Here is a 27,581-nt window from a genome sequence, read left to right as displayed (position 1 = left end):
ACAGGCAGCAGACACACAGCCTGTCTCACTTGGAACAAATCTAATCCCATCCATCCCTCCCATTGCCCAGAGTACATTTTGTTGCCTCTTATTTGTTTCATCTTCTAAAGAAATTTATGACAATGAAATATGTGCTTGCACTCCTTCCTCTTAATTAAAGTTATTTTCATGTCAGATAATAATTCATGGTTAGTGATGTCTCCTTTGGAATATATAATATCTTCTGATTCTTTATTGGCATTAGATCATTGGGAATGGGGGCAGGAAGTCAAATGACTGTGTTTGCAGTTCAAAGAGCAAATTGCATAATCTTCAGTGCTATTGAAGTACAGATTTCTTGCTTTATGTGAAACTAGGGATCTTGAACATCCAGTCCTAAATCTTCTGCTGAGACACCTTGCTCTGCTACTGAGAGACTATGGATAAAGCGTGTGCAGTGAGTGAAGTTAATTTCCCATTAGCTAGAACAACAAAGGAGACATTAATTCCAAGAACCATCAAGATCTGGCTAAGAGGAGGCTATGCCTGACTTTCCTTCTGCCATGTCTCCCCCAACTACATGGGATAAGAAGCCAAGGGATTGTGCTATCCAGGGCCTACAAATTGCTCAAACATTCTCTGGATACACAGGATGCTAAAATTCTCTGTTCTTGTTATTGTGAATCCTTTCAAGTGCTTGCATAGGCCTTTTCTGAGTCTAGCCTCCTGAAATGGACTGTATCACTGGGTATGGGCCCCTGGGACCAGCATAGTGCCAGCTCTTTACCAGGGGTTCTGGTTGGAGCTTGCAAGCACAACCAAGATGTTCTTAGACATAGCTTGGAAACCTGTTGTGGTCCAAGGCAGAGCTGTGTGTGGAAACAAAAGAATTGGGGGCAGAGTGATCTCTCTGTAATTCTCATTTTGTTGCAGAACTCTAAGGAATCCAAGAATCTAAATTTGAATTTGACCTTTTAGGCTGCTATGAGCATATATTTGCCAAGGCAGAGAGACAGAACATAAAGTATGAATAGGGCACACATTGCAGCACAGTGGGTTAAGCTGTTGCCTGCAATGCCAGCAATTCTGGCTGCTCAGCTTCTGATCCAGCTCCCTGGTAATATATCTAGGAAATAACAAAAGATACTACAAGCACCTGGGACACTGCCACCCATGTGGGAGACCTGTATGAGTTTCTAGGTTCCTGGCTACTGCCTGGCCTAGCCCCAGCCATTGTGGCGTTTTGGGGAATGAAGCAGCAGATGGAAGATCTTTTTCTCTCCCTCTACCCAGTAACTGCCTTTCAAACAAACAAACAAACAAATAAATAAACAAATAAATAAAAATTTTTAAAAGAATGTTAGTTATTTAATAGGTTGTTAGCTTGATTCATAATTTTCAAATATTTAAAAGCATGATATGAGGGCTCCCATTTGAACTTTTGCCCAGAGCATCACAATTGTTAGTAGAAATCCTGATTAACATAGATACACACTCACACACACACACACGCATGTGCGTGCATGCACACACACAAAATGTCCATGATTTGCTTCACTTTGCTTTGCTGATATAGAAGTGCCCACAAAATTGCAGTCAGTTCAAAGGCAAAAGCAGAGGAGAGCTAACAATACAAAGGATGAATATCTGTTGTTATCATTTTTATTATTTCCTTATCTTGCAAATGCAATTTTTAGGAAGGGAAATATGATCATATTAATAAACCAAAACCTGCACTGGGACAGTTTCACTGGAAGTAAAAGTAGGCAAAAGCAGGTCGGTTATTGCAAACATGATATATTTCTACTCTCTGTCAGCCAAAGCTGTGGTATCTGAAAATTATTGCTGGGATATCTGGAATTCCTACTAAAACTTCCAGGAAAGCTGGGGGCTTAATAGGTTAATCAACAAGAAATATTTCATCTTCTGTTAAAGTCAAAAGACAAAGAATATGTTGTTAACAAGGTGGCAGCTAGGTTTGATGTCAGTTTTCTTTTTGTGTGTGTGTGTGTTCTTTATGTCTTCACTAAATGTCTGAAGCCAGAAAATATTGGAGAGAGGGAACACCTTCTTTCTCCTTTTAGAGTTCCTGGGGGGAGGTTGAGTATATGTTGTGAGTAGACTAGGTGAGGTGATGGATCTGGCACACAGAGAACTGCTAAGCACTCCTAACCTAGTAGTTATAGCTTCAACACTGGCTGCCAGTTTATTCTTGTATCATGTGTGAGGAAGTTCAAACTAGCAAGATCAAGGGTAGAAGAAACTTAGTCTTATACATCTGATTTTTCCATTTCCATTTCAACCCTGGGGATCAACTGGGAACTTCTTTGATGAGTCAATCTCAGTATCTCCATGTCCAATCATTATGACCTCTGGCCAATCACTTAATCTTAAAAGGCCTCAGTTTCTGTAAATATACAATTTGGAATGAGAAGAACTCATGTTGGACAATTTGTGAATGTTGCCTGGGCCATAGTAGGTGCTTCTCCCTAGGTGTCTTAGAGTCCCTTCCAAGTCAATGTAGTATTTTAAAAGTGGTAGAATTATACTAGAAACATTTCTTTTTTGTAATTATTTGAGAAAATTTCTACTGCTGCTTAAGTTTATTCAATCATCGTCTCTCTATATATGTCATGTGGCTATAGTCCTGGAGAACAAGTCTATCAGGAGAGCCAAAATGAAACTAGAGGATATTGTTTGACTATTTTCTACCTCTCTTCCAAAGAACTCTGGAGTTAAAAATGCATCTGGCTCCCATTTTCTGCAAAATTTTGCTTATTTGAAATGTTCAAGAAATCCATTGATCTGACTTCAAACAGACTGGGTTTTGCTGGCTGTGTAAAGGCCCAAGCCTCTGTTTGTGTCACTCCCAAGTTTGGATTTTGCAAGCAGCCAGTTCTCTTCATACCTTAGACGAGGACTTCTTTCTGGCTGCCAATCCTCTGTGCTAAGCCAAGTGTCAGGCTGAGAATGGAGGCAATAAATCTCTGTGATTCTTCATATTTGGAATTTTTCCTGTTGTTTCTGATAAGGAAATGACAGAGTTTTTCAGCCTAAAACATGGCCTGATAGAAATTGTAATCCAAATCATGTTTTGCTCAGAAAATGGAAAACAAAACATGCAAAACCAGGCTCTGAGTTAGCCCAGATGGTTTCTAGGTAGTGAATGGAGAAATCTTCTTTGTTCTTGACTAGATTGTACTTGGAAATGTTTAGAATGAAAATAAATTCCTCTCTATCTTTTTATATGCTCTGATTAAATATTTCTCAATGGGAAGAGAGCAGCAACATTCATCATAGGTGAAGGTCTTTACAAAGAAAGGATTTTTGCCTTCCTGTAAGAGCAGCCTCACTACTGCTTGCACGCTTCACTCTGCCTCTCCCCTCATCTATGTTGGTGCATCCAACCTAAGTCTCAATGACTAAAATGAATCTGATTGGAGACCAGCAATTCATCCAAAATGGAAAGATTTTTCTATGATCCATACACATGATCTGAGATGACTAGTGAAGCCAAACTGGGCCTAGCCAGCTCCGTGCATGGCCACAGCAGAAGACATTCTGAAAATTAAATAAGGAAAAAAATTTTAAAAAAATGTTTCTAGTTGATCTGGAGTATTTCTATCTAACAACATCACCAGCAAGATTCACTGTCTGACACTTTAGTAGAACTGGTAAAAACTGCTTGGACCAAATAAAGTTTCATTCAGTAGCAGATCCTAGTCCCTACTGTATTCGGCCTGAGACTAACAATCATAAATAAAGAGAAGAAGAAGGGTCATGTGATCATTCATGGTAGGAATAATGCAGGAGTTTGGTTAGCATTGACATGACCTTAACTGGAAAGTGGCCTTTTCAAAGGAACTATGGTTTTGAGTCATATTATGAGAAATCCACTAAAAATTTTCTCTCTTGAACCTACAGCCAGTCCATTCTTGAGTATGATTTTGTTGGCACAGGGCAACACAATCAATGATTCTGACATATTTACCATTTGGAATGAACTGGTTTATTTAAAAAAATTATTTTTTGTACTGTTTTGAAACAGTTGGTTTGAGTTTCATTGATATAACATTCATAGCTCTTTTAGTGTCATGTAGAGATAGCTTTGAACTAGTAAAGCAGAGTCATCGTGTGGCTAAAAAAGAAACACTAGTTCATTGAAAAGTCATGTACATTTGATCTTGGAATGTGTTTTTTAGTTATGTTTGAACATGGGTGTATATGATGTCCTGAAAGTTCATTTCAAACAAAATTTTGAAGCCACAAAATGAGAAATCTATCCAGACTTTCCATTTTAACTCTTCTTTAGTTCTCACTTTTCTCATGTCCATATGATGACTTGGAACATGGTGTATTAGGAAATCTTGAGAACATTTTCGGGTTAGAAGTCTTTCATTGTTTACATTTATCATAATATATTTTGGAGGCTCTTAGAAATCATATAGCAAATATAGCTTCTTTTCTTTGCATTTGTTATACACTTGTTAAAAATGTTTTCCTGATGTCCACTGTGGTCAGCCACTTTACCTCCATACAATGACAAAAAAGACTTGCAAGATTTCTCTTCTCATGGAACTTGTGTTTTAGTAGAAGGAACAAAACAACAAACCAGACAAGGTAGTTTTAGGTAGAGGTAAATGCCATCAAGGAAAGAAACAGGATATGATGGGATGGGAGTGGGACTGATGCCAACTTTAGAGAGGCATCAAGAAGGGTCTTCTTGAGGAGAGGGCAGCTGAAAAGAGGTAGCCATGTGACATTCTTGGGTCAGGGTGCAGGCAAAGCACCCAGCAAGTGTCGCGGTTACTAACAGTTTTTTGTTGAGAATATTAAATGAGTTAACATGTATAGCGTGCTAAGAACAGAGCCTGGCATTCATAAAGGCTAACTGCTTTTTATTCACTAGAATTTACTGAGTATCTGTCAAGTTGAAGTTTCAGTGTGAGATGCAGAGAACTAAGAGTTACATGGAGAGAGTCCTGACTTCAGGGAACTCATGCCAGATTCCAGGGAGTGTTTCTCAGTGTGTGGTTTATAGACCAGTTGAATCTTATTCACTGGTCTTCCTTGTTCCCAGTCTCCTCCCCGTGGAGTCTGATTAGAAAGGTTTGGGGAAGGAACCAGACATCTGCATTTTCTACAAGTTTGATCTATTTGATTCTTATGCATATTAAAGATTGAGAGCCACAGTCCTAATGGATAGGCTGGGACTAAACTGTGGTTCTTTCCTAAATGGTACCTGCTAGAGCATCAAGTGTAAAGCAATTGCCCGCATCACAAGGTGTACTTCATAATACTCAAGAGGAGCCTTGTCCAGTGTATGGGGACATGAGTTTTTGGAATTATGTTTCATAATGAACATCCTAAAATTACAGGCCTGACTTCCTCTTATTTAAAAACTACAAAAGGGGGTGGCGAAAGGCTTTTCCTTTTAGGAAGAATGTGCTAACCAATGTTTGCCAAAGGCTCTTGAATCCTGGGAGATATTCCTCTTCTAATTGGATTAATAGAAATTTCCCCCCATTGAGCCCCTCCTCACACCTATTTTTCTGAAAAGATTTATTTATTATTATTATTGATTTTTTATTTGACAGGTAGAGTTATAGACAGTGAGAGAGAGAGAGACAGAGAGAGAGACAGAAAGAAAAGTCTTCCTTTTGTTGGTTCACTCCCCAAATGGCCGCTATGGCTGGCGCTGTGTAAACCCGAAGCCAGGAGCCAGGTGTTTCTCCTGGTCCCCCATGCAGGTGCAGGGGCCCAAGCATTTGGGCCATCCTCCACTGCCCTCCTGGGCCACAGCAGAGAGCTAGACTGGAAGAGGAGCAACCATGACTAGAACCCGGTGCCCATATGGGATGCCGGCGCTGCAGGCGGAGGATTAACCAAGTGAGTCATGGTGCTGGCCCCTATTTACTATTTATTTAAAAGGCAGAGTGGTGGAAAGAGAGAGAGAGAGAGAGCTCTTCCATCTGCTGGTTTACTCCCCAGATGGTCACAAGACCTGGACCTGGGCCAGGCTAAAGCCAGGAGCCTGGAACTCAGGTCTCTCACCTGGGTACAGGGGCCCAAGCATTTGATCATCATCTCTGCTTTCCCAGGCACATTATAAAAGGAAAGCAGATCAGAAGCAGAGCAGCCAGGACTTGAACCAGCACTCTGGGGTGCCAGAATCACAAGCAGTGGCTTAACCCAGTGCACCACAGCACCAGCCCCACGCACACCTATTTTTAATGTGTGACGTCAGCATCAGGAGAGATAGAAAAGATTTAATATCTCTCTTTGGCTTTCTGCTAGAATGTATCATATCCATTTTCTCTCTTGAGAATAACATATATACATTTTAAAAAGGTTTAGAGTCAAGGTTCTCAAAAACCATTCTCTGCAAGGACAGATTCATGCGGATCTACTTGAGGGTGAATGCTGCTGGCAGCCTCAGAATTCCAGACTAGATTCTATGCTGTAGAACTGTGAGGCTGCTGTTTTCCTGTTAAATACTTAACTAACTAAAAGGGGCTTGGTCTGGGAACAGATGTATCCCTTCCAGTTGTTTTTCTCATTTCTCATTTTTCTCTTTTTGTTTCCATCTACTGCTATTTATTAGCTATGGCCAGATATAATAATGATGATGGGAAAATGGCCAGCCCTGAGTAGGAGATCATATCTGATAAGGGTGAATGAACTGATATACTTTAAGGCAAGCTAGAATCTTTTACATGTAGCTTAGCCACTTAGGAGCTTAGATGGAATTGAGAAGACAGTAAAAAAAAAAAATCACCTTCTGGGGTTGCTAGCCTGTCAGTTATTCAAGTTTTTTACATCTCTTCAAGTTGGCATTGTTCCCAAACTAATTGTATGAAGGATGGGTGAGAAACATGGACCTCATGTGAAACTGGTGGGGGCTTAAGATAAAAATAGTCAGTGATCAATCTCAAAAAAATGATATGAAAATAGCTGGCAACGAGAATGCTGACACCAGAGAAAAAGAGTATAAAATTCCTTTGTACTTCATTTTCTTTTCTTTTCTTTTTTGACAGGCAGATTTAGACAGTGAGAGAGAGAGAGACAGAGAGAAAGGTCCTCCTTTTCTGTTGGTTCACCCCCCAAATGACCACTACGGCCTGCGCACCTCGCTGATCCGAAGCCAGGAGCCAGGTGCTTTCTCCTGGTCTCCCGTGCGGGTGCAGGGACCAAGCACTTGGGCCATCCTCCACCACCTTCCCAGGCCACAGCAGAGAGCTGGACTGGAAGAGGAGCAACCGGGACAGAATCTGGCACCCCAACCGGGACTAGAATCCGGGGTGCCAGTGCCACAGGCGGAGGATTAGCCAAGTGAGCCGCGGCACCGGCCTCTACTTCATTTTCTTCCCTTCGATTTAGTAATTCATTCAAGCTTTGCTTAGTTCATTCATTCAGTACACATTTGCTAAGTGTGTGCCAGGTACAGTTCTAATTGCTGGGGACACAGCCGTAAAGACAGAAAGATCCCTGTAGGAGTTTTTTATGCCATTAGAATTTCACTTGTTCATCATCCACAGAAATGATCTAGCTAATTGGTGTCTATCAGATAAGCTAAAATGTTATAAAGGAGCTATTCTCTGTAGCAGTGGAGACAGACAAAGAAACCACAATCACTTGGAATTTATTGGTTTTCAGTTTTCTCGGCATGAGTCAAATAATTTCTGTGCCCATCTTTAAACTACTGTTTACATAGTTTTGGCCCTATCCCTGATTTACTGCTGATTGTGGCTAAGTCTCTGTACCCCACCAGTGTTTTCTACTCTTATAAGTCATGCATGGGTGATGTGATGGCATGGTCCCCAAGTCTTTGAGGCCAAGCTCAGCATAATATAACTGCCTGGAAGTTCAAGACCCTGGTTCCCACAAAGGAACCACTGGCTCACAGACCAAGAACTTTCCCATTTCTACTGTCATATTCCTTTCTCAAAAATATGATAAATATCAGGCCAGTATTTAACATTCCTTTTAACTGAACCATGGACTTTAACTTTGTACTTCTTGAAAGAGGCAGAGAACTAAGCTTCTATTATTCATATTTCTAAACATGTCCTAAAAAGAAGGTGTGATTTTATAATTCTCTCATTATGAGGCTTTGAAACTATTTTTCAAGAGACCTTTTAGAAATACTCCATCACATCAGGCTCACAGTTTGGTTCAGGATTCTATTTCAGACTATGATACCATAGGAGGTAGACTATCACTGTTGCTAGACGTGGCTTCTCCTTAAAAAGGTGGTGACATTTCCTCAAGACTCTTGAATGCAAAGTTGTTTCACTTTCCAAACTGATTATGAAGTCAGGTCAACTGGTACAATTAGAAGGTTAAAAAAAAATCTACCCCAGGCTCCCCTGTTTTGGTCAATGGTATTACTCCTTATCTAGTTGTTGTTCAGGTTCAAAGTCCTGGAAGCATTCTTGGTGCCCGTTCCTTTTCACATATCCAATTTGCCAGCAAGTTTTATGAGCTCTCCCCTAAGAATGTACCGCATCACTATCCCTAGGGCACCAGTTGTGTTTTTCTTGCTTCATTGTCATGGCCTTTAACTTCCTGCCTGTACTCTTGCCCCAGTCTAATCTCCCCCTGAGAAACCAGAGCGGTGACTTAAAAAGGTAGAAGATGGGGTCCCACATCCTCTCTTCAAAAGCCTTCCATGACTCCCTCCTCTAGTTCCTTTTACTTCTGAGCTCCCTCCCCTGCCTGCGGGGCCTCTATGAGCTGGTCCTGCCCTCTTCTTTGACAGTATGTCCTTAGTCACTAAGATTGGCCACTGGCCTCCTTGCTTTCCTGAAATAAGCCAAGCTGGATTCCCAACCCTGGGACTTCCCACTGCTGTTTCCTCTGCCCGAAGTGCCTTCCAGATCTTTGCATGGCTTTGCTTCCTTCAGATCCCCAGTCAAACGATCCCTCCTCAGAGAGGTTGCCCTGACTATTGAATTGAAAGCAGTGCTCCCCACCCCATCCCATCATTCTCTGTCCCTTTAGTTAGTATTGGTTTGGCTTCATTATCAGATATTGCATTATCTGTTTGTTATTTCTCTTATTAATCATCTTTTCTCCAGATTCAATAGATAAGTTCTGAGGGTGGATGCCATTTTGGGCCTAAAAGCCCTGAAATGGAAAGCAATGCCAGAAACAGAGCAGATTCCCAACAAGTGTGTGTTGGGTGAATTAATAAAGAGTTTTAACTAACTTTAAAGGATAATTAGTCTTCTACCACATTTGTTTAAATGACTTTATTTTTTTAAGGCAGAGAGAGCTAGCAAGTGTGCACTTGGATTTGCTGGTTTACTTCCCAAATGCCCACAATGACAGGGACTGGTTGGGCTGAAGCCTGGAGTTTGGAATTCAGTCTAGGTCTACTGTATAGGTAGTGGGGACCCAACTATGGGAGCCATCTCTCAGGGTACATGTTAGCAGGAAGCTGGAATCAGAAGTGGAGCCAGGACCTGAGCCCAGGCATTCCAATAAGGGATGGGGTTTAACTGGCGTGTTAACTACTGTGCCAAATGCCCATTCCATTAAGCTTTTTTGTTTTTAAATTCAAGTATCAATGAGCAGTTGTCTTACATCATGATTTGATTGTTAGACTACAATTGTGGAACAAGCATAGGCCTAATAATTAAGATATGTGGACCTTGAAACTTGTTTAATTTTTAAAGTGATTTAACATTTCTGTGCTGCTATTTTCATCACATCCATTTCTCTCATTTTTCAAATGGGGTTGATAGTAACATTTATCTAGTTTAATTTGGGGTTTGCTCTAGGGATTGAATGTTTGCAAATATTGGAATGATGTGAAGAAAACTACTGAAGAGAGATACTGCTATTTTACTTGGCTATATTTTAATTATTAACTTCTAATTCTACGTGTTTATTTTCCTTCATTATCACAACTCCTTATGCCAGACAGCTAGAGTTGGCATGGCTTAACAGGTGCAAAGAAACCACTAATACTTTGTTTTGATAACCATCCTGGAGTATTCGTTCTATTGAGGTAAGAAATGGTTTAGTAACTGAGACGTCTTAGGTTAGAATCTAAAAGTATTATCATGGACCTGGTTTTTAAATCCAAGGAGTTTTCTGATACAAGAAGTTTGAGGTGATGAAGCTTGGACCTCAACCCACTGGCAAATATGTGACTTTTCTGCAGGGGTCCTTTGGTGAGAATTCTTGGGAGGCAGGGCCCAGACAAGAGTGGGGAGTTCAGGCACACAGGCCAAATACAGCATCCAAGAAGAGAAATGGAACATGGATCTTTCTAATTGAGTGTTGCACTTCTTCAGATTCCATAAACGTTATTATGTATGGGTGGGGATTTTGCACAGTAGATGTCAAATTTGCTGTCTTGGCTCCTTTCACAACTGTTGAGCAGTTGGAGAAAAATGAATATGATTATTGCTCGTGCTCTCCCCATCTGCTCTTGTGCTCATGGTCACTGGCTAATTTGAGCAGGTACTTTGAAGTGTAATCTATCTTTACCGAACACCTGAACTAAATCTTTGGGAGTTACAAAAACTATGTAATCTATTTTATTGATGAAATGAGTGGAGCTCAGAAAGTTTAAGTGACTTATCCAAGGGTGCATAGCTGGTTGGAAATGAATGCCAAGTGGCTGCTGTTTTCTTGTGTCACAGTGGCTTCAGGTAGGGAGAAATATTTCTTTAATAATTAATTGCAATGAGTTGATTTCATCTGAAAAAATCAGAAGAAATTCAGTGCTTCAGTGTGTATTAAGAAGTCTTCTAGACCCATATCAGGGAGCAGATAGCTTTTTATAGGTACCAAGGGTTTTGGCAACTACCTTTCAAATGCTGACATCAGAGAGGCAAACTGGCGTAGTGTCTGCTCAAAAGCTGTCTAGGTTCAATTGCATTTTGTACCTACTTCTTGAATACCTTTTTTTTTTTTAAATCTGTCTCATTGGGTTGCTGTGAATAATTTAATAGATATAAAGTTCAGAACAGTGCCTCGCCCATCATTAAATGCTCTGTCTACTTTTACAGAATTGAGGCGAAGAATTAGATAATGTTAGAGTACATTCGAGTTCATGAGTTCATTCTTAGAAATTCTCATCTTGAACATAATTTGGAAAAAAAAAAGAAAAGAAAAGAAAAGAAAAGGCAGTTTCCAAAGGAAAGCATTTCATTCTATTCTCTCGATGCAGTAATTCAAAGTCATCACTAGATGGCAATTGTGATCCATAAAACTTCAGCTGCAGGTTTTACCATAGTGGGTATCCAACCCTGGCATCAGTGTTTTCTGTGTGCTGCAGCATGTGAACTCCGACTGTGCCTTCTATGCAAAGTGAGCCTCTAACAAAACCATAGTCAGCAAAGTATGCCTTCTTTGATTGCTTTTGGGGCTCACCTTTAGGCCCCAGTCCTTCTAATGGCAGTCTTTTGGAAGCCTGGCTCATCTGCATATATCCTATTGGAAATTTGCATACTAGGGGTGTTTTCAGCCTTGTGACAATCAGACAGTGTCAAGATCCTGTGTTAAGATTAAGCAGTAAGTTTTTTATTTTGTTTTTGTTTTGTTTGCGTTTTTTTTTTTTTTTTTTTGACAGGCAGAGTTAGACAGTGAGAGATAGAGATAGAAAGAAAGGTCTTCCTCCCATTGGTTCACCCCCCAGATGGCTGCTATGGTCTGCGCGCTGCACCGATCCGAAGCCAGGAGCCAGGTGCTTTCTCCTGGTCTCCCATACAGGTGCAGGGCCCAAGGACTTAGGCCATCCTCCACTGCCTTCCCAGGCCACAGCAGAGAGCTAGACTGGAAGAGGAGCAACCAGGACAGAATCCGGCGCCCCAACCGGGACTAGAACCCGGAGTGCCGGCGCCATAGGTGGAGGATTAGCCAAGTGAGCAGCAGGACCGGCCTAAGTAGTGGATCTTAACTTGTGGTCCCACTACCAGCAGCCTTGGTATCATCTGGCAACTCATTTAAAAAATGCATTTTTTTTTTTGTCTTTAGCAGATCTGCTAACCAGCAGTAAGCTTCTGATGCTGCTAAAGTTTCAGAATCAATGAGATAAACCAATGGTGAGCATCACATAAATATTGGCTCTGGAAGGGTCATTCAGCCTTCTGCACAGCTCTTTTGTTTAGCTGAGTGAGAAACTGAAGTCCAGTTAAATGACCCACTGAAAGTCATAGCATGAGCCTGCAGAGCCAGACTCCAGGACTGCTAACCTGCATGTTCCAAGTTTTCCCACTGTGCCCTTCTCCTCCCTTGCCTCTAAACCGAAGGCACTAAGTGATTGCTAAAAAAAAAAAAATAATAAAAAATCATGTGTTTATAGAGAAATGCATTCATACTTTTCAACAGACATTTCTATAGGGAAGATAAGGGGAGGAAACATCAGAGCTGAACTTTTGGTGCTGTTGGGGTTCATCAGGTAAAGAAATAGGGCAGGCAAGACACTCTGGCAAAAAAAAAAAAAAAAAAAAGAAGACCTAAATGAAAGATCTCCGCGAGTGAGATCCCAGTGGAAAGAACGGGGCCATCAAAGAAGGAGGTACCTTTCTCTGAAGGGAGGAGAGAACTTCCACTTTGACTATCACCCTATCGGAATAAGATCAAAGTCGGCGAACCCTAAAGGCTTCCATAGCCTTGGCAACTCATGACTAGAGCCTAGGGAGATTACTGACGCCATAAACAAGAGTGTCAAATTGTTAAATCAACAACAGGAGTCACTGTGTACTTATGTCTCATGTGGGATCTGTCCTTAATGTGTTGTCCAATGTGAAGTAATGCTATAACTAGTACTAAAACAGTATTTTTACACTTTGTTTTTCTGTGTGGGCGCAAACTGATGAAATCGTTACTTAGTATATACTGAATCGATCTTCTGTATATAAAGATAATTGAAAATGAAAAAAAAAAACCTGGTGTTAAATTGGAAATTGCATAGAAAATTAATCAATTTTTAAAAAATATCATGTAGGATCTCTGTCTTTAATGTGCTGTACACTGTTATTTAATGCTATAACTAGTACTCCAACAGTATTTTTTCACTTCGTGTTGCTATGTGGGGGCAAACTGTTGAAATCTTTACTTAATATATACTAAACTGATCTTCTGTATATAAAGAGAATTGAAAATGAATCTTGATGTGAATGGAAGGGGAGAGGGAGCGAGAAAGGGGAGGGTTGCGGGTGGGAGGGAAGTTATGGGGGGGGGAAGCCATTGTAATCCATAAGCTGTACTTTGGAAATTTATATTCATTAAATAAAAGTTAAAAAAAAAAAGAAATAGGGCAGGGAAAAGAGATCAGCACATACAAGACACAGAATCACCAAACAGTATGGGAAATCACAAGCGGGTCATTGGAGAGGAAGGAGTTACAATATAAATAACGTTACCACCACTAATCACAGGGGGGCACTTATTGAATATTAGTTCTGTGCCAAGCACTGTCCTGAGAATTTTCTTCTATTATTGGGTGATTTAACCCTTCAGCAACATTGTGACAATTTATTTTTAACACTGTATTGTATAAATGACAAGGAGTTTGCGTGAATTGTGCTGTTTTCTTTAAAATCATATGTTATGATTTTCATTTCTTTTTTTTTTTTTTACTTTTTGACAGGCAGAGTGGACAGTGAGAGAGAGACAGAGAGAAAGGTCTTCCTTTTGCCGTTGGTTCACCCTCCAATGGCCACCGCGGCTGGCGCGCTGCGGCCTGTGTACCGCGCTGTTCCGATGGCAGGAGCCAGGCACTTATCCTAGTCTCCCATGGGGTGCAGGGCCCAAGCACTTGGGCCATCCTCCACTGCCTTCCCAGGCCACAGCAGAGAGCTGGCCTGGAAGAGGAGCAACCGGGACAGAATCCGGCGCCCCGACCGGGACTAGAACCCGGTGTGCCGGCGCCACTAGGAGGAGGATTAGCCTGTTGAGCCACGGCGCCGGCCTGATTTTCATTTCTTACACAGATGTTGAACTAGTGCAAGAATTTTAGTGTTATTTCAGCCAGAACAATCTTCATAATGCAAAGTAAGTAGATGTTTGTGGTGGATGAGGAATATATTCTTCATATGTATAATTCTGTTATAAACATATTTTTTTCATAAATGCATCAAATCAGGAGAATTTTGGCAACCTTTGTTTTTTAAACTCAAGAAATAAATGTTCTGTTTTCTTCCACCTATCAGCAACTTTGGAAGTAGCTAGTTTCTCATGATAATAGATGAATTGTGTCTGCAAAATGTCAAGGAAAGTTAATTTAAATTATTTGACTCACAGAAGAAAGGAAACTGAGTAATGACTGAATGACCCTGCCTGAAATCATTGTCTTTGTTGATTTTTGCTTTAACTTTATAAAAGTTCACTGTGAATGTGCTTTTCACAATCAGTATTAGTATCTTTTCTTTATTGCATAAGAGTGCCCCCTGCGAACTAAAAATTCAAGTTATAATTAAGGTTCTGATACGATTCAATGTATTATACCTGGTTCATGGTTCATCATGGGTAAGCTACCGAAATGTTGCTGGACTATTTGGGATATTTTTGAGTGACTTTACTTTTCCCTGAGAAAATAATTTTTCTCATTTGCAAAGTATTGCTATTGGATGAGATCATCTAAAAGGCCCCTTTCAGCTCTAATGGTCTGTAGATTTATGATTTAATGATTAAATGGCACAGAGACCTCATTTCTGAGTTTTCTTTGCAGTAAAATTTTAGTGTTGTTTTTATAAAAGAAATTATCAGACCAAATATTTTTCCATGAATTATTAAATACTTATTTATCTATTTTCATCTACTTGAAAGGTAGCTAACTATCTGTTGGTTCACTCCCCAAATGCCTCTAATAGTCAGGACTAGTCTTGCATCCGGGTCTTCTGTGTGGGTGGAAGGGCCCCAAGCACTTGAGCCATCATCTGCTATCTCCCAAGGTCCAGGGAGCTGGATCTGAAGCAGAGTAGCTAGGACTTGAAACGACACTTCAATATAGGATGCAGGTATCCCAAGCAGTAGCTTAACATCCAGTGCCACAATGTCCATTGTCTCTGTGGATTTTTAAATTAGATCCATAAAATAGCTCTATATGTCCCTTTTTTGGGTCATTAAGATCCTATTTGGCTCAAAGATGTATTTTTATGATATATTCCCAGCTGATATTGTACACATCTCAGGGGCTAATTCTAAGGTCAGAGTTGATGGTCAGTTTGTTTTAAGGTGGAAGGGTGCACTTTACTTGATGCTCTGCTTTTCTGATTACTGCAGTTAACAACTTCCAGCTTGATGAGATTATACTGCAACCTTGATCTTGACTCTTGTGTTTAAAGCTGAGGATGAACTGCTTTCTCAAGAACATCTAGAGAACTCAACCAATATCCCTTCCTTATCCTGAGAAATTGAATAGTCAACAGGTTTCTTTATCCAGAATCAAAGGAAGGACAAAAATACATGAGAATAAGAACCTATAAACATATTATTTTTTAAAATTTTGTTACTAAAGGGGCTGGCGCTGTGGTGTAGTGGGTTAAGGTCCATCTGCAGTGCTGGCATCCCATATGTGTGCAGGTTCGAGTCCTGGCTGCTCCACTTCCCATCCAGCTCTCTGCTACAGCCTGGGAAAGCAGTGGAGGATGGCCCAAGTCCTTGGGTCCCTGCACCCTCATGGTAGACCCAGAAAAAGCTCCTGGCTCCTGGCTTTGGATCTGCCCAGGTGTGGCCATTGCAGCCATTTGGGGAGTAAACCAGCGGATGGAAGACTTCTCTCTCTCTCTCTCTCTCTCTCTGCCTCTGCTTCTCTGTAACTCTGCCTTTCAAATATAAATAAATAAATTGTTTAAAAAAATTTTGTTGCTGAAAACAAAATTTATATTTTACTCCCCCACAATTATTGCCTTTCTCATCTGCAATTAGTTATGGATTGGTAATAATCATTTTCTATTTACTTATTACACAAGCAATATCTATTTATTTTGAAAATTTTACAGAAAGTATAAATAAGGAAATAGAACTATTTAAAATTCTGCTGCTTAGAGTTGGCAACATTATATTTTGAAATATTTTAAATTATATATAATTAGCTTATATCTATTATTTTGATTTTTACCTTCAAGGAGAACATATTATTGTTGACTAAAAATGTTTTGGTTTTTACTGTTTTGTGACTTTTAGCGCTATTTTGATTTAGGCCCCCTTTACTTACTTTATTTCATTCCTACCTATTGCTGAAAAGATTTAGGGCAATCCTGCACACTGTCTTCCATGTGGGTATTTATATATATGGAGAGTAGAAAGTGAATCTCTAGCATTCATAGTATATAGATTTTTTTAAATATATGACACCTTTGCTTTATGAACAGTAGTTAAGTTTTAACACACTGGGGGATAATACTGCAAGGATTGCTTTTGTAACATAAAGAAGACCATTAGAGCATGGATAGTAACTCTCACTTAATTTATTGTTCTTTTGTGAGTATGCATTTTTTAAAACCCTGGTCACTAACCTAATAACTTGTGTACTTTTTGAGGAAAGAGCTTCAGTCTTATTGCACAATATTCCCTAAGGGCCTAGAATTGTTCCTGGTCTGTTGTATTTGCTAGATAAACACCAGTGGAGTGGAAACAAGTAAAATGGAATCAATTCCAAATATTCTAATAAAATGGTCATTGCAGGTCACATTGTGATTTCAAATAGCATTGAAAGAAGAAGCAGTGATGGTTGAGAGTTTTGGTTCTGTTCCCTGTTGCTGTCAAAACTGTATGAAGATTATATGAGATAATGTTAGTCTGACTTTTAGCACAGCACTTGTACCCACAAAGTAAATGCTAAATGTTAATTTTTTAGTGACTTAAAATATTTTTTCTATGTATTTTTCCTCCTAAGAACGTGTTACTTTTAAGACTTTTCACACAGATTTTTGAATAGGAATATACTAATTCTTGAGGGATTTTTAAGTAAAATCTTTTAAAGATTTGGTAACAGGATAAAATTCACTGTATAACAAATATATGTACAGTTATTATTTTCCATTGCCTATATTAGCCTAACCATCCAATGTCTTATTCTCTCAAAATGTTTGATGGAAACATATTTTAAAATAAGCAGTATGAAACAGCCATCAATATAATTTATAGCTCTTTCAATGGCACTTTTATTTCTAAGCCTTTTAAGCATTCAGCAAGTATAAAATGAAGCCTTTTAATGCATGCACAGTTTGAGGTGCAACTAATGAAGCTTGAGTTTTCCCCTGTATTTGGAAGACGTGTGAGAAAGGTTGGGTCACTGCTGCTAATGTGCACCTCATTGTTGGGAGCATCCTAGGAAGTGTGTGTTACCCACGTCAGGGCAGGTGTATATAACTAAGTCAGCACCAGGAAGACAGTTCTGTGGGCTCTGAGTAATGAAATCCTCTAGTCCAGCACTGTCTCTGGAAACAAAAGCTGAGTTACAGATATAACTTTACATTTTCTAGTAGCCATGTTAAAAAAGTAAAAGAAAATGGGTGAAATTAATTATATTGAATCATATTTTAGTACATTTATTTATTTTTGTTTAACTCAGATTCTCAAAATATTATTTAGTGTAGACATTTATTGCAATGGAATGCCTACATTCAAGTCCTGGCTCTGATTCCAGTTCCAACTTCCTGCTAATGCATACTCTGGGAAGAAGCAGATGATGGTTCAAGTGATTGGATCTCTGCCACGCATGTGGGAGGCTTAGACTGAGTTCTTGGCTCCTGGGCATTTGGAGAGTGGAACAGCAGATGGGAGATCTAGAGAGATCTCAAATAAAGTAAATACATAAGAGACCTAAAGTGTCATTTTAACATGCAATCAATATAAATGGTATTAATGAAATATTTTATATTCTTGTTTTCAGTCAAAGTCTGAAAGCTGGCCTGTGTTATTCACTCACAGCACATCTCAGTTGGGACTAGCTATGTTTCAATACTCATTAACCGTAAGTGACTGGTAACCGCCATATTGGACAGTGCAGTTACAGACAAGCTCTGTCACAGCTGGAAGCACCAGAGGGTGGCGACGTGATGTGCGGGAAAGATAAAGAGCAGCCTGGTATCTTAGAATATTCCGTTCCCAGCTCTGACATTTGATAATGACTTCAGTATAAACAATTGATTTAGTTTACCTGGGTCTCAGATTCCTGCTCTCTTCAATAGAGATGGTTAATAACTGCCGTACTTGTAGTAGGACGTGGTAGGGCAAATTAAATAAGATACTGTGTGTGACAGCACTCTGCTAGATCATAAAGCACTATGCACATGTAAGGCATTATTATCTCTTTTATTGTAGATTTACGCTTAGGACTTGCCCAAGGCCACATTCCAAGTTGGTAGGAGAATCAAGGATAGAATCTGAGACTTCAGACTTCTAGCCATCTGTTCATAGGAAGCAAGTTTTTTAAAAACATTTTTATTTTACTTTTTTAAAAGAGGCCTTCCATTAAAAAAAAAATTGAGTAAGGAGGAGAGTGACAGTAAGAAGCAAATTCCACATTGAGGGTCTTTTGATCACTGTTGTAATGTTCTGCAGTAAAGTTCTACATACGGGGATTTATATTCCTATACACTCAGAATTACAACCATCAAGGTTTGGACTTTATTGCTGTCATATAATATAAAACCCAATGTCTTTCAAAGTTTCAAACAATTTCTTAATTGAACTGTGATTTCCCTACTTTCTTTGTATAGTCTACTCATTAGAAAGTCCTTCCATAGTGGCTTGATTAATAAAACAGTTACAGATCAATTCAACAGGTTTTCCATGAATATTTTTGGTTACAGATGTAGTTCATTAATTCTCATGTGTGAGACACTACCTCTATAATGTGAATCTAAGAGACACATAAAATCAGAACAGAAAGTGGGAATAATTCAGTTCAACCTATATTATTTAGTGCTTATTGTGTGTAAGGCAAATTGTATATTTTACTGGTCAAAATTATCATAGAAACTGTGATCATTTTCACTTACAGATAGGTATTATTTCACTTGAGAAAATATGGAATCTGTTTACCAAGATGTCTATGATATATGATTCAGAAATCTGTGTTTTTGGAAGGCTAAAAGATGATCAGAAAGGAAATTCTTGATTATTGAAAACTAATTCAAGAAGTGACAATTTGGGGCCAGTGTTATGGTGTAGTGAGTAAAACCACTGCTTGCAATTTCAGCCCTTATGCTTTAGTGCCAGGTGGAATTCCAGCTGCTCCACTTCTAATCTATTTCCTGCTAATGTGCCTGGGAAAGCAATGGAAGAAGGCCCAAGTACTTGAACCCCTGCTACCCATGTGGGAGGTTAGGATAAAAGTTCCTGGTTCCTGGCTTTGGTCTGGCCTAGATTTGGCTGTTGTGGCCTTTTGGGGAATGAATCAGCAGATGGAAGAACTAACTCTCTCTCTCTCTCCCACTCCCCCTTATGTGGCTCTGTATTTAAAATCAATCAATTAATCAATCCTTAAAGATTCATTCTTTTGGAGGATGCACAGAGGATTTGTTATCTTGATCTACTTTCATTTTCCTAAATGTATACCTATATTAGCATTCATATTTAAAATTTTGGAGACATTTTATACATTTGTGTCAAATAAATTTCTGCTTAGAACTTAAAAACTACATAAAAATTTATAGTTTTATAACATGAAATTAATAATAAGTCAGTTAATTCTCATTGAAAAAATACATTCAAAAAGTTCTTTTATCAATCAAAATTGCCTTTAAAAAATAAATTTCGGGCCGGCGCCGCGGCTCACTGGGCTAATCCTTTGCCTTGCGGCGCCGGCACACCGGGTTCTAGTCCCGGTCGGGGCGCCGGTTCTGTCCCGGCTGCCCCTCTTCCAGGCCAGCTCTCTGCTGTGGCCAGGGAGTGCAGTGGAGGATGGCTCAAGTGCTTGGGCCCTGCACCCCATGGGCGACCAGGATAGGCACCTGGCTCCTGCCATCGGATCAGCGCGGTGCGCCGGCCGCAGCGCGCCTACCGCGGCGGCCATTGGAGGGTGAACCAACGGCAAAAGGAAGACCTTTCTCTCTGTCTCTCTCTCTCTCACTGTCCACTCTGCCTGTCAAAAAATAAAAAAAAAAAAAGAAAAAAAAAAAGAAAAAAAAATAAATTTTGGTGGCAAAAGTGGCATAATTGGTTGAGCCGCTACCTGCGGTGCTGGCATCCCACATGAGTGCTGGTTCAAGACCTGGCTGCTCCACTTCTGATCCAGCTCCCTGATAATGCTTCCAAGAAAGCAGTGAAAGACAACCTAAATCCTTGGGCCCCTGCACCCACATGGGAGACCCAGATGAAGCTCCTGGCTCCTGGCTTCTTCCTGGCCCAGCCCTAGCTGTTGTGGCTATTTGGGGAATGAATCAGTGGATAGAATATATCGCTCTCTCCTGATATCTATCCTCCCCGCCCCCCTCTCCCCCCGTAATGCTGCCTTACAAATAAATAAAATTTTAAAAAAAACCTTTCACCTAGTTATTTTCATTAGAAAATTGTGAGATATGAGCTTCAGGCCTGCCTGAACTGATGACCATGTTGAATAGACATAATTTTTAATTTTCACCTGCTGAATCATTGCTGTTGACCATTGTATGAAATAGTTTATTGAGAAGCCTTTACATTTTATTGCATTTGCACCTTAATTTTAAAACAAAGAGCTTAATTTTAAAAAAATCTAGTAAAATATATTTTGGGTATATCTACTGTAACTTTACAAGCAATTTCTCTCCTCTGCCCTGTAATAAGCACCTTCTGCAGTTTTATGACTCAGTTTAACATTATTATTATAATTTTTTATTGAGTAAGTCCCTCAATGCCCTTGGCAGCAAGATTTTGTTACAGGAAATCCGGAAGCTGAGCCTATCATTGGTTGCAACAATTATAAAGTTTCCCTGGATTTAGTTCAAAGTTTTACCTAATTTTATGAATGTAGCCTATGTCATCCCTCTTTCATTAGCTTCTCCAAACTCCATATTCAGTATGAGTCCTATAATTTGCTTAAATGAGTGTGCATTTTTTATTCAATGTTTTTACATGATAAACATTTCATGTGGAGAACATTTGATTTTGATGGAATCCAGCCAAGATAATTAGTGATACCTATATTACACATGTAATGCCTTCATAAAATCGTTATGTATTTGTGTTTCTACAGAAACTATGAATGGATTCATTCTAGCTAGGATGTGGCCATGTGGCATTAACTATAGAGCTAGAGGCTACACTTTTCTTTTCATTCAGGTGCACCTCCAACAAGAACACAAAAATCAGGAACTGGGGTCAGCACTGCAGTGTAGCAGGTAAAGACGCCGCCTACAGTGTGGTATCCCTTATGGGTGCCAGTTTGAATCCTGGTTGCTCTGCTTCTGATCCAGCTCCCTGCTAATGTGCCTGGGAAAGCAGCAGAAGATGGCCCCTCACCCGTGTGGGAGACCTGGAAGAAGCTCCTGATTCGTGGCTTTGGATTGGCCCAGCTCTGGCCATTACAGCCATTGGGGAGTGAATCAGCAGATGGAAGACCTCTCTCTGTTTCTGCCTCTCTACCTCTGCCTCTCTGTAATTCTGCCTTTCAAATAAATAAATCACACACACACACAAAACCTGAGGAGTTGCAATTACTTATTCTTCCAATTATAAAATAAAATAGACTATAGAAAACCATTGTGCTATTATATTAGGGAATATTGAACTGTGTGTCCAAAAGTCACACTTAAGACCAGGCAACAGTAATAAGCATAGGATGGCTGTGGATACTATGAGATAATGTCTACTTGTCAGAAATGGATGGTATGGGTTTTTTTTTTTTTACCATCAAAGTTCAAAAGTTAATGATGTACTATATATTTTTATTGCTTCTACTGAGACATCAATTAAGGAATAAAAGGAATTCAGGCATGCTATTCTTCTTCACTGTGGATGTATTCAATATCGCATAGGCACAAGCCCCTATTTGTCATATCAGGCTCTGTTTCATACATCCTAGATTCTCTGTAGGAAAGTTTAGTACATACCACTTCAGTCATCTGAAAGGAATCATTTCTTCATTACAGCTTATAACTTAAAACTATAAAATATCAGCTGGAAAAAAATTGGCCCAATTAGGAGAAATGTGATAATGGTAGAAAAACACATATAGACATGAGTGAGAGATGATAAGATTATTTTAATTTTCACATTTGCACTGGAATTATTTATTTTACAAATCTCCAGATCTTTTATTACTTAAAATCCTCTGCTGAATCATGAAAGAAGCTTAAGTTAGCAATTTTCCTCTGCACAATGTAGCTGTTAGCATCTGGCGAACACTTGGATACCTAGTCAGGTCCTATGGAAATGATTATTTTAAGACTCTATTTCAACATGCCTGGACTTAGAAATCAGCTAGGATCACACTCTGCACATGTGTTTTACTATCAGGGATTTAAAAAACCTGCTGTTAGTAGCGATGGGCGCAAGGTTTTTGTGGTGGTGGAGATGGGGATGGGAGATAGGACGTGCAGGCAGGCAGGACCTCTGAATGTTTGCCAACCACCCATGTGCTCCTGGACCGTGGCAGACCACCCGCTGCCACCCTCGCCCTCCATGGCGCCTCACACTTACATTTAGACTCGGCCGGCCTGCCAGATGGAGGACCAATGTCCCTGCTTGTGCTCCCCTGTGGCACCCCTGGGGCTCCTCTCCCTCTCCTCAGCAAATGTTGCAGTACTTCCAGAACAGTTTCTGAAGTAGAGAAGAGAAGATACTTTCACTCAGAGAGAAGGACAACCAGAAGCAGAATTATTACCAAAGTATATTGTTTTCTGATCCTTGGAGAACTTACATAATTAATAGGAATGTATACATATACATGTCATTATTTAGTGAAATTTTAGTGAATATTTAGGAGCTATTAGGTAGTCTTTGTAGGCTGATTAGGAGAGAATTTTTTTTTTGTTTGTTTCTGTGTAGGGAAGCATGCATTTGTTCATTTTCACATACGAAAATATATACAGATTTTTCTTTTATTTTTTAAGAACAAATTTCATGTATTTCATATACACAGATTTAGGAATGTAGTGATACTTCCCACCCTACCCTCCCTCCTGCTCATGCTCCTTCCTCTCTTATTCCCTCTCTTGTTTTTTCCAATGATCCACTTTCAGTTTACTTCCATATATAGATTTCATTCAAATAAACAATATATTTGTGCATATTGTATATCTTTTCTGCTTTTCTTGATATATTATATGCTAAGCTCTCATTAATTCAATTCCCATTAATAGACATTTTAGATAATACAGAAAGGATTTGGGCATTGGCTGCAGGGGAAGAAAATGCATGAGGAAGCAATACCCTAGGGAATAAAGTTAAGTTCATTTAAGAAAAGTGAACTTTTTGAATGACAAATCTCCCATCTAATTAGCATACAACAGTGTTTGAGTTAGAAATTGTTCCTATTTATCAAATAATATGTGATAAGGCTTTAACTTGACAACATTTTTAGGCTTTTACTTGAGTTTTGGTACAATTTACCTAGTTGAACATACTTTATGAATTTTTTACAATTTAGACATCTTACAAATCATATGAGGGCTTTTCTCCACTTAAACAGTTTCAGAAATGTAGCTGTGTTTTGGGTAATAGATGTTCTATTTGGTTTTGTTGTGTTACAAGATACTTGTTCAGGAATTATCTGTATTTGCTGTTCAAAAAAGATTTAAGCAGGAACAACTTTAGACATTTAGAAAAATAAAAGGACTTGAAAACCAGTATCTGGTAATTAGTGCAGAATTGGATAATCAATGTAGAGTTTTTGCAATGTGACCTAAATGGTGAATTCCAGAGTAGTATTTTCCACCAAAACTTTCTGTAATAATGGAAATGTTCCATGTTTGCCCTGTTCAATAGAGTAGGCACCAGCAATTGAGCTCTTGGTGTATGGTTAGTGTGAATGAGGAACTGAATTTTTAGTTTGAGTAATGTTAATTAATTTGAGTTCATTAAACTACCTTTGGAGAGTGGATATCATATTGGAGAATGTCATTCTGAGGTTTTTATATATTTGGTACCCAACAAGAATGAAGTCTTTGAAAGTCTTCTAGCTGTGGAATGTCCATTAAACAGTGGAGTCCCCAAAGCACAAGGCCCAGGCCCAGACACAAGACCTTCCCTATTGGGCCTGCACACTGTGCCTTCATGCCTGAAAGGTGGGTACAGCAGCATTCTGAACTTTGGATCAATTTGTGGATATTCAGATATAAACAAAGTTTGGGTTACCCATTGGTGATCTGAGAACATTTTCTCTCTGGAAAGCTATGGAATCTCAAAGTATATGTAATAGCATAGTTCCATGACAGCAAACAGAAGCGAGTTGGACTTTTCCAGTCCATTGCTCTTGTGATATGACTTGTTGAAGAAGACTGACAGGTGATAGACACAGATAGAAATGTATTTCACGGAGTTGCGTCCATGAAAAAGAAACTCTAGGGGCACACATTTGGCCTAAAAGTTAAGATGCTTCTTGGGACACCTGCATCCCATAGTGGAGTACCTGGAGTACCTGGAGTTCAAGTCCCAGCTCTGCTGCAGATTGATTCTAGCTTCCTGTTAATGTGCACCATGGGAGGCAGCAGTTATAGCTCATGTGGCTAGGTCCCTGCCAGCCACCTGGGAGACCTGAATTGAATTCCTGGCTCCTGGCTTTGCCCTGGCCCAGCTTCCACTGTTGTATTATTTGAGGAGTGAACCAGGGATGGGAATTCTGTCTCTCTACCTCTCAAGCAAACAGTAAAAAAAAAAAAAAAAAAAAAAAAAAGATCTAGCTCCTGCCTACATGGTGGTTAATTGCGTTAGGGGAGATCTTTAGATCTTTTTCAATGTCTTCTTCTCCCCCCTGTTTTTTTCACCTTTCAGGATTTGGTGAAAATAAAATGAGACAAAGTTACACAGGATAAATAAAAATGCTGAAGATCGCTATTATGAGTGTGTCATACATCTTTTTTCTTTTTTTTTTTTGACAGGCAGAGTGGATAGTGAGAGAGAGAGAGAGAGAGAGAGAGAAAGGTCTTCCTTTTTGCCATTGGTTCACCCTCCAATGGCCGCCGCGGCCGGCGCATCTCGCTGATCTGAAGCCAGGAGCCAGGTGCTTCTCCTGGTCTCCCATGCGGGTGCAGGGCCCAAGCACTTGGGCCATCCTCCACTGCCTTCCCGGGCCATAGCAGAGAGCTGGCCTGGAAGAGGGGCAACCGGGATAGAATCCGGCGCCCCAACCGGGACTAGAACCTGGTGTGCTGGCGCCGCAAGGCGGAGGATTAGCCTGTTAAGCCATGGCGCCGGCCTGTCATACATCTTATTTAATTACTTCTCTCTGCACAGCCTCCACAGATTCTTTCTCTCCCAGGTAGATGATGAAACCAATTCGTCAAATGTAATCTTGAAGCAGAGAAAATTAACAAGAGACTTCAATTGCCGATTTTAGGCCATGAAATGAGCACTGTTTTTTTTTTTTTCTTTTAAGATTTATTTATTTATTTGAAAGTCAGAGTTACATTTGATGGTTCACTCCCCAGTTGGCCGCAACAGCTGGAGCTATGCCGATCAGAAGCCAGGAGCCAGGAGCTCCCACGTGGGTGCATGTGCCCAAGCACTTGGGCCATCTTCTATTGCTTTCCCAGCCTATAGCAGAGAGCTGGATTGGAAGTAGAACAGAAGAGACTCAAACCGGTGCCCAATGGCATGCTGGCGCTTCAGGCCAGGGCGTTAACCCACTGCACCACAGTGCCGGCCCTGAGGCACTGTTGATTAACTATTGATTAACATTTAGTGAGTGTTTACTACATATGCTTAAAAAAGCGTTCTTTTCTTTCTATAAACAGAATGTCCTTCAAAATAATTACTAATTAGAAGACTTTTGTTGCTATTGTGTGCTGACACTTTCTTTTTACTCTGTCATTCAAAACATTATAAGAAAGAGGATTACGGTAGCCATTCAAGAAATGAATCAGGGACGGTGCTATGGTGTAGCGGGTAAAGCCGCTGCCTGTAGTGCCAGCATACCATATGGGCACCGGTTCCAGACCTGGCTGCTCCACTTTCAATCCAGCTCTCTGCTATGGCCTGGGAAAGGACTAAAAGATGGCCAGAGGAAGCTCCTGGCTCCTGGCTTTGGATCGGCGCAGCTCTGGCCATTACGGCCAATGGGGGAGTGAACCATCGGATGGAAGACCTCTCTCTCTCTCTGCCTCTCCTCTCTTTGTATAACTCTATCTAACTTTCAAATAAATAAATCCTTTTTTTTTTTTAAAGAAATGAATCAATTAGTCAATATTTAGGAAGCATTGCAAGGCCTGAAGACACTGTTAGCCACACAGGCCTCTGTACATTATTGTATTTCAGTTCATTTTGGAAGAATAAGCCAGAAATGCGGCAAAACATTATGCAAGAATTATTTAGTCAGATTGTTTTAATTCTCCATATAGCAACTGCATAATTAAATGTATGGTCCAATCAGCATTTATTAGATGAATTTTTAAATGTGCTATAGATGGAAATGTAAGGATGCAAACTATACAGAATTAAATTATATGAATGAAGCTACAGTATTGAATACATAAAGTATCTGAAGATCATGAAGTCATTTCTCCAAATATGTCAGTAAGATAATTTTAAAAAAAGGGAATTACAAATCAATGAAAGAAACTATAAAGAAAAATAGAGATAAATAAACTTATTTATGTAAATACTCAAAAGCCAATTGGATATAAAAGTCAAATAAATATAAAAGAAATTTGTTTTATTCTTTAAAAAATTTATTATTTCATAGGAGCTTGTTTATTTTTTTTGACTTTGGAGAGATGTAAATCCTGATACATTAAAAAAGAGGAAATACTTCCCTGAGGTAATATTGAGCCACCCTTGAGGATGTGGATTGCTCAATCCTGGCTTTCTAAGTATATTATGGCTAAAGAGATTAATTTTCATCTGCTCTTAAAACTCATGTAATGGTCTCATGACCACATTTCAGGGTCATAAAGTCAAAGAAGCCAAATTTAAATGATTTGCTAAAGGAAAAGAATGAGAATATCTAAGTTTTTAAAGTACACATGGAATCTCTTTTAAATTCTATTAATTTGGGATACAGAAGGTAGGAGTGAAAAATTAATGGACAAATAAATATGAGAATAAGTTGGAGAAATAGTGACTTTAATTTGAAGATCTGCAGAACAGAAGCCTCCCACAGTTGGCATCTAAAACTCAGTCCTCCCGACAATGTGGGCGGTGATATGTCACAGAAAGTAGCTTCAAAATTTTCATTTGAGGTGTATCCTTCTGATATTTTTGTAGTACATAGTAATATATCAAATATTTCCCAGAATTCCTCAACCTTGTTGAAGAAATACAGGTGAAAGTCTAGTCCTTTCCAAATAAATCAGTTGGATGAAACTTCAGACAGTCTGAAATATTGAGAATATAATGGAGTCTCATGACATAGTCAGACTCTTATAAATAACTGAGTACAGGGAGATTTAGAAAATGTCTTTGCCATGATAAATGTTCACAGGAAATGCAGCATGAAATCTCACTTACTCAGATATTTGGCCTTATCGAGCAAATTCTAAATTAAGTGAGAAAATGTG

The 27,581-nt window shown here is 39.5% G+C and overlaps 1 protein-coding gene across 6 annotated transcripts in view; it reads right to left on the bottom strand.

The window, feature by feature from the left end:
- The window catches only part of COL8A1 (collagen type VIII alpha 1 chain), a 603,924-nt gene that overhangs the window by 483,668 nt on the left and 92,675 nt on the right, over nt 1–27,581 (bottom strand). For 3 of the 6 annotated variants that reach the window (XM_062206819.1, XM_062206826.1, XM_062206835.1), the window contains one exon: nt 22,567–22,686. The exons of the other annotated variants lie outside the window; for them this stretch is intronic. The gene's annotated coding sequence lies outside the window, so the exon portion shown is untranslated. The remainder of the gene's footprint in view (nt 1–22,566; nt 22,687–27,581) is intronic. 6 annotated transcript variants of the gene reach the window in all.

Source organism: Lepus europaeus, chromosome 2 (assembly GCF_033115175.1).
Source record: "Lepus europaeus isolate LE1 chromosome 2, mLepTim1.pri, whole genome shotgun sequence".
Classification (NCBI taxonomy): Eukaryota; Metazoa; Chordata; class Mammalia; order Lagomorpha; family Leporidae; genus Lepus; species Lepus europaeus.
This window is presented reverse-complemented; position numbering and strand designations above follow the sequence as displayed.